We start from the raw sequence: 7,643 nt of genomic DNA on the forward strand, positions 1-7,643 counted from the left end.
CAGAGTATAGAAAAAACTCGTCAAGGCCAGTCACTGCCGAGTGTAGAGGGAACGCAGCTAGTCAAGACCAACCAATTTCGAGTATAGACCACCAACCACAGAGTATAGAGGAAACTCCTCAAGGCCAGTCACTGCCGAGTGTAGAGGGAACGCAGCTATTCAAGACCAACCAATTTCGAGTATAGACCACCAACCACAGAGTATAAAGGAAACTTGTCAAGGCCAGTCACTGCCGAGTGTAGAGGGAACTTAGCTAGTCAAGACCAACCAATTTCGAGTATAGACCACCAACCACAGAGTATAGAGGAAACTGGTCAAGGCCAGTCACTGCCGAGTGTAGAGGGAACGCAGCTGCTCAAGACCAACCAACTCTCGAGCTGCGATGTTACTCTCGTAGTACATCTACAGCCCCAAATTATAGAGTGTTTCGTACAAATAGCAGCGAACCATGAACCAACGACTTGAAAGTTTTAGCCCACTAGCTACTAAGTTACTCTCTGCAACGAACAACCAGTTTTATTAATTTTTTGAAATCCGTTAAATCGTTACATTTTCGATAAAATGTGGTTTTATAAAGTAAGTATAATACAACAACATTTAACATTGGCAAGAGTGAGCTTAACCTTTCTCTGTCTTAATCCGACAGAAACAGACACTCAATCTATGAATACTGTATGTACGGGCTTCGTTTATAAAATGGCACCTGACCGACACAGAACACCAGTAATATGGAGTATTTATAGACCTGAAGCGACCAGGAATGTCAAAAGTATGTACAGACAGATGAGTATTATCAAAATACACAAGCAATTGCTAAATAATCCCAAGACCACGTGACAGCAGTTCACGTGCTAAATTTTATGACACTACCGACTGAAACATTTCTTCAAGACACAAAGGCAATGTGACAAAATTCGTTAAAACTACTGATAAACATGTAAGATAGTTGATGTTTTTAAGCTTATAGAGTCGTGTTTACTTAAAAAAAGTTTATTTATCTACGTTTCCCACACGTGGTTGTCAGGCCTGCTGTTATACTTCTGGTCTCCTGCACGTAGTTGTTAAGTTTCTTATACTTCTAGCCTCCCACACGTAGTTACTAGGCTTACTGTTATACTTCTAGCCTCCCACACGTAGTTACTAGGCCTTTTACACCTCTGGCCTTTCACACGTAGTTGCTAAGCCTATTGTTATACTTCTAGCCTCCCACACGTGGTTTCTAAACTTACTGTTATACTTCTAGTCTCCCACGCATAGTTTCTAGGCTTACTGTTATACTTCTAGTCTCCCATGCATAGTTTCTAGGCTTACTGTTATACTTCTAGTCTCCCACGCATAGTTTCTAGGCCTACTGTTATACTTCTAGTCTCCCACGCATAGTTTCTAGGCTTACTGTTATACTTCTAGTTTCCCACGCATAGTTTCTAGGCCTACTGTTATACTTCTAGTCTCCCACGCATAGTTTCTAGGCTTATTGTTATACTTCTAATCTCCTCTACCTAGTTACTTGGCCTACTGTTATATTTCTAATGTCAACAAATACTTACTAAGCCTATTGTTATATTTCTAGTCTCCTTTAGGAGTGTTATTCATTCTTCTTAGATACTGAAATGTAAGGTATAAGTTCCTAGAAGTTTGAAACAAAGGACTATTGGAAGTTCTATGTCAAAGTATCATAGAACGTCTAAACCCACATATCACTACCATCCATCTGTGTTATTCATTCTTCTTAGATACTGAAATGTAAGGTATAAGTAAGTTCCTGGAAGTTTGAAACAAAGGACTATTGGAAGTTCTATGTCAAAGTAACATAGAACGTCTAAACCCACATATCACTACCCTCCATCTGTAAAACTGAAAATAAACGTGTCTCTATTTTATAAAACAGATAGATTTTAGGAGTAAAATGATGTTTATTGAAGCTATAGTTTGAGAAAATTATTTGTCTAAGTCACTCCTTCTGTGTCGCAAAAGTTGTGCGAGTGTGTGACCATCGGCCTATATTTCAAGTATTAGCACCATGAAACTTGTATAAAGGTAGTCCATATACTATTGTAAACTACAGTTGTTCAATATTAGAGTGCCACGCTACCACAAAAATACACATCCTTAAACAAATGTCTAACATTGGAAGTGCAACACTGTAATCGAAGTACTTACCCTTCAACAACTTTTAATATTTGGGTGTAACACAACAATTGATTTATATACCTCCGATGTTTAATTTTTTTCAATCTAATTACCCCTAAAACAAAAAAACAACAACATGTACTGAATAGATTTTCCCTCTTTAAATCCAAAGCTTGAGTTGTCTAACTGTTATTTTGGCTGAATATTAATGCAATAAGCCAAAAAGATATTTATATTTTATTAGTAGTATTAAATATGAGGACTAACTCTGAGGACCAGAAGGTCTCTAGTGTTATTTAAGTACTCATAAAGAAACATTGCACTGATGTTCATCTTCTAGATAAGTCATTATGTTTACGTGGAGAAATAGCAAATGAGACTCAACACACCCCTTACAGACAAACAAACAACAGATTCCAGGAAAGCAGTCACTCTGAATGAACACTGAACTGGAGATGCTAATTTGATCGAAAGTGGGTTATTGGTTAACATTTCCGGTCTGTGAATCCGATGATTTATGGTTCGTTTAAGCCCGTGGCCTAAAATAGCTAAAATATCTTATCTTCGTCTCTTTCAAAATCGTGTCGTCTCGATGAACCCTAGTATTCAGTTCGTTCTATTCTTTAACCCAAGATATAACAGGATGTTTTATTTGTCTCTTGGCCCGGCATGGCCAGGTGGTTAGGGCGCTCGACTCGTAATCTGAGTGTCGTGGGTTCGAATCCCCGTCACACCAAACATGTTCGACCTTTCAGTTGGGGGCACGATAATAAATTGTGAAAATTAATCCCACTATTCGTTGGTAAAAGAGTAACCCAAGAGTTTGCGGTGGGTGGTGATGACTAGCTGCCTTCCCTCTTGTTCTACACTGCTAAATTAGGGACGGGTAGCGTAACCATCGTGTAGCTATGTGCGAAATTCAAAACAAAACCAAACAAACATATTACATTTTCTCCACCACATTGGGTTGGCGTGCCACCAGAGGGCTACACCTTCTTTTAGGCAACCCCTAAATGCTTTGTTTTTTCTTTCAAATATTTTTAAAGACAGTTTCAGCATTTCATGTACTGGTGCCTGTAAATTTCTTACTATAACTTTCTCCTTAAAGTGCGCGCTCTGCATTTTGTAATCTGATACTCATATATAAAAATTTTAAAAAATATATTGTTTGTTAAAATTTGTTTAACCTGTTCTTAATTTGCATCAGAAATGTTTACTAATACTGGAGTAACAGATCAGAAAGAAGTGAGACAGTTGGACATGCTCTGTTCTATGATGGTATTACATGGTAAAAGTGCTGTTGTAACTTTCTCATAACGTTGGCAGATCGTTTTATTTATCTGACGAAGTAACTTAATGATCATTCTACGTAAAAAAAAAAAAACAGCCAGTTTATTTTTTCTTGCCGTCCTTACAAACTATTTTCACTGCCTGCAGTGGTAGGCCGTGTTTACAGATGACATCAACTGTTCGTCGTAACAAAACTGATTTACTTCTATAAAGTAACCCGATAAATACGATAACCAGACCCAGATCCGGATACTTCACACATTGATTCGGTTTATTTTATCTTGAACTTTTGTTATCCCAACTACCTTCAAACAACACTATCTTCTTAAAACAAGTGCTTAAGTTAGAAACTCTTCAACCTTCACAACTGTCTTTTGTGTATAATCTATCGTTGAATTTGTGACGTAAACTTCAGTTTTTTTAAGCCTATCTTAACATCATGCGTCCTCTAGATAACACAAAAATTACTAGAAATAAAAGATATTTTACTATCAAATTGTTGCTTTTATTTAATTTAACATAATATTTCGCTTTATAGCTTTTATAGGAAGGCTTCTATTTCAGTTAGGCCCGCCATGCATGACCAGGTGGTTAAGGCACTCGACTCGTAACCCGAGGATCGCGGTTTCGAATCCTCGTCACACCAAACATGCTCGCCCCGTTCATCCGTGAGAGCATTATAATGTGACGGTCAATCCCACTATCAGTTGGTAAAAGAGTAGCCTAAGAGTAGGCGGTGGATGGTGATGACTAGCTGCTTTCCCTCTTGTATTACACTGCTAAATCATGGATGGCTAACGCAGATAGCTGTCGTGTAGCTTTGCGCAAAATTCAAAAACAAACAAACATACCTAATATACTAATATAGGGAAGCGCCCCCTATGTAAATAGAATAACTTCAAAACAAACCAAACTATTTTAGTTTATGTTTTGGAGTTACAAGGTCGTTTATTTCTAGTATTCAAATGTTTTCTATACTCCAGTATTCACTATAGAAATCAAATTGCAGTGTTAGAAATATAACTTAAAGCAACATTTCTCTGTTCACTTTTCTTGGTATCAGCTATAAACAATTGAACGGTGCACCAGAAACGTTTTCACACATTGTCTCTCGTCTAAACAATTAACAAGTCAGTAAGAAATAATACGATTCTTACAACAATCTTACCCTTTTGAAACAACCGTCTATGGTCCCTAATGAACTTGATGTGATGAAAACAGGAAACAGAAAAACAAAACATTGAATAATATTCTGCACGCGAGGTAAGAAGTGTATTGTACTTATTGGTATATTAAAATGGGTGAAATAACAAACGGATAATTTACTAGAGTGATATGTATACTTTCGAGTGATGTGCAGAAATGTAATAAAGTTTTCTTTCTTCTGCCATGGGCTTTTCGTATAATGAGATATTTTAAACGTTTCAGATATTCATAGTAAAGTAAAGGAGAGCTATAGTTACTATTGTAGAACGACTAGTAATTCCTGCCACGAAGATAAAGTCTCAAGTTACACTTCTAAATGAAGAACATTATTTCTACAGAACTATGTAACCAATGTCCCTGCTGTCCACTTCTCCAACACGTAAGCGAGGTCACGTGACTATGTTCCTATAGACTTCTAAGCAATAAGTTTGCTTAAACGTGGTCTTATAAAACAAGGGCCACGAGCAATAGAGGATTTGTGGGAAGATTTGAAGTATAAGACCGGCCTCTCTGTTCTTCCCTGGAAACAAACGTTGACGTGCAATAGAATATTTGTGGGAAGTTGACAAGATGTGAGATGTAAGACTTATGTCTAAGTCCTTCCCTGACGATTAATATTACAATGGAAACTGCTACGTTAAGAAATAAAGAACGCCTAAGCATACAATGATACTGGGTACGATCAACAACAGAGGGAAGGGCACCCATTACAACAGGTAATAAACTTATATTAGATTTCACGAAGCCTATTTTATCTGAAATTGATAACTGTGGTAACTTATAAAAATGTTTAAACTAAACCAGATCTCCGTCGGTTTAACCACGTATTTCACTAACCAGTTTACTGAGTATACATTGTAGCATATTCGATTTTCTTTAAAATGAGCAGATATAGAGGGATTATGGACGTTTAAGGATTCAGTTAAGTAGTTTTGTTTTTTCAATAACTTACGATTTAAACGTCACGAATGGTGTGGGTAACTGTTTTACTACATGTTAACATGACATCACGAATAAAGGATATCGTTGTCACGAGCGAAGGGAATTTTCTAGGAAGATCATTGTAAACAAGTGAAAGACCAAAATATTCTGAGAAACAGGTATAAGATATATATTACAAAGGTTTATCGGTAGTCTAAAGCTATATACATGTTGAAAACATCTAAATACACGTACCACTTTTTTGTTTTTTTGGAATTTCGCACAAAGCTACTCGAGGGCTATCTGTGCTACCCGTCCCTAATTTATCAGTGTAAGACTAGAGGGAAGGCAGCTAGTCATCACCATCCACCGCCAACTCTTGGGCTTCTCTTTTACCAACGAATAGTGGGATTGAGGCTGGGAGGGGAGCATGTTTAGCGCATCGCGGGCGCGAACCCGCGACCCTCGGATTACGAGTCGCACGCCTTACGCGCTTGGCCATGCCAGGCCCGCGTACCACATAAAACATGTATCAGGAAAATACTAAGCCTAGCAACAGTTAATCTATCGACAAATAATATGTAACAACGAGAACAACAACAGTGAATCTATCGAAAAATAATATGTAAAATCGAGAACGAGAAGAGAATATTAAAGATGCGTAACAATGAATGACGTGAGTAGAGAATATTAAACATGTGTAACAATGAATAACGTGAGTAGAGAATATTAAACATGTGTAACAATATTAAACATGCGTAACAATGAATAACGTGAGAAGAGAATATTAAACATGCGTAACAATGAATAACGTGAGAAGAGAACATTAAACATGCGTAACAATGAATAACGTGAGAAGAGATTAAACATGCGTAACAATGAATAACGTGAGAAGAGAATATTAAAGATGTGTAACAATGAATAACGTGAGAAGAGAATATTAAACATGTGTAACAATGAATAACGTGAGAAGAGAATATTAAACAAGTGTAACAATAAATAACGTGAGAAGAGAATATTAAACATGCGTAACAATGAATAACGTGAGTAGTGAATATTAAACATGCGTAACAATGGATAACGTCAGTAGAGAATATTAAACATGTGTAACAATGAATAACGTGACAAGAGAATATTAAACATGCGTAAGAATGAATAACGTGACAAGAGAATATTAAACATGCGTAACAATGAATAACGTGAGAAGAGAATATTAAACATGTGTAACAATGAATAACGTGAGAAGAGAATATTAATCATGCGTAACAATGAATAACGTGAGAAGAGAATATTAAACATGCATAACAACGAATAACGTGAGAAGAGAATATTAAACATGCATAACAATGAATAACGTGAGAAGAGAATATTAAAGATGTGTAACAGCGAATCTTATGAAAAGAGAATTAAAATCAGTGTAACAGTGAATATTGTGAGAATGGATATTAAACATATGTAACAGTAAATGTTGTGAGAAGAGAAGAATTTCCAACAGAAACACATCTCCATAAACTAATACCGAAGTATGACAGGTTAGTATCTGGGTCAGATAAACTGACCTAATATTTTGTCATTACTGTAGATGTTACAATGATCGAGTCCCACGGAATGTCTTTGTAAGTCAACATTCTCAAGAAGTAAATTATATTTTTATTTTACGCTGTTGTTTGTAGAGCATTTATTATTCCTTTTATGATTTAGTTTATCTAGAAATTTTTATTTACATTATAATGTTTGCTCACTTTCTAGTTAATCACGTTTATTTTCAGTAAATTTGGATAGTTGGTGAAACTAGCACCAGCTTCCCTGGCGTAAACGTATAGATGTTATTAATGTAATAATATATTATTTAGATTTATTATCACATGAGATGTATTGTCGTGACCTAAGCAGTGAATAAATACCCTGCGAGAAGCTTTATAAGCTGAGTCACAATATAGTTAGAAGATTATTACTGTTTGTCATTGGATAGTTTTATTATTATATAAACGTTGATTTGGACTACTGAATTGTTGTTTTGTTATGAAATTAAATTTCTGTATCTTCTGGCTAGTTTGTCGTAATCCCATATCTGAAATAATTAATATTCATGTTTT

This window comes from Tachypleus tridentatus, chromosome 6 (assembly GCF_004210375.1).
Source record: "Tachypleus tridentatus isolate NWPU-2018 chromosome 6, ASM421037v1, whole genome shotgun sequence".
NCBI lineage: Eukaryota > Metazoa > Arthropoda > Merostomata > Xiphosura > Limulidae > Tachypleus > Tachypleus tridentatus.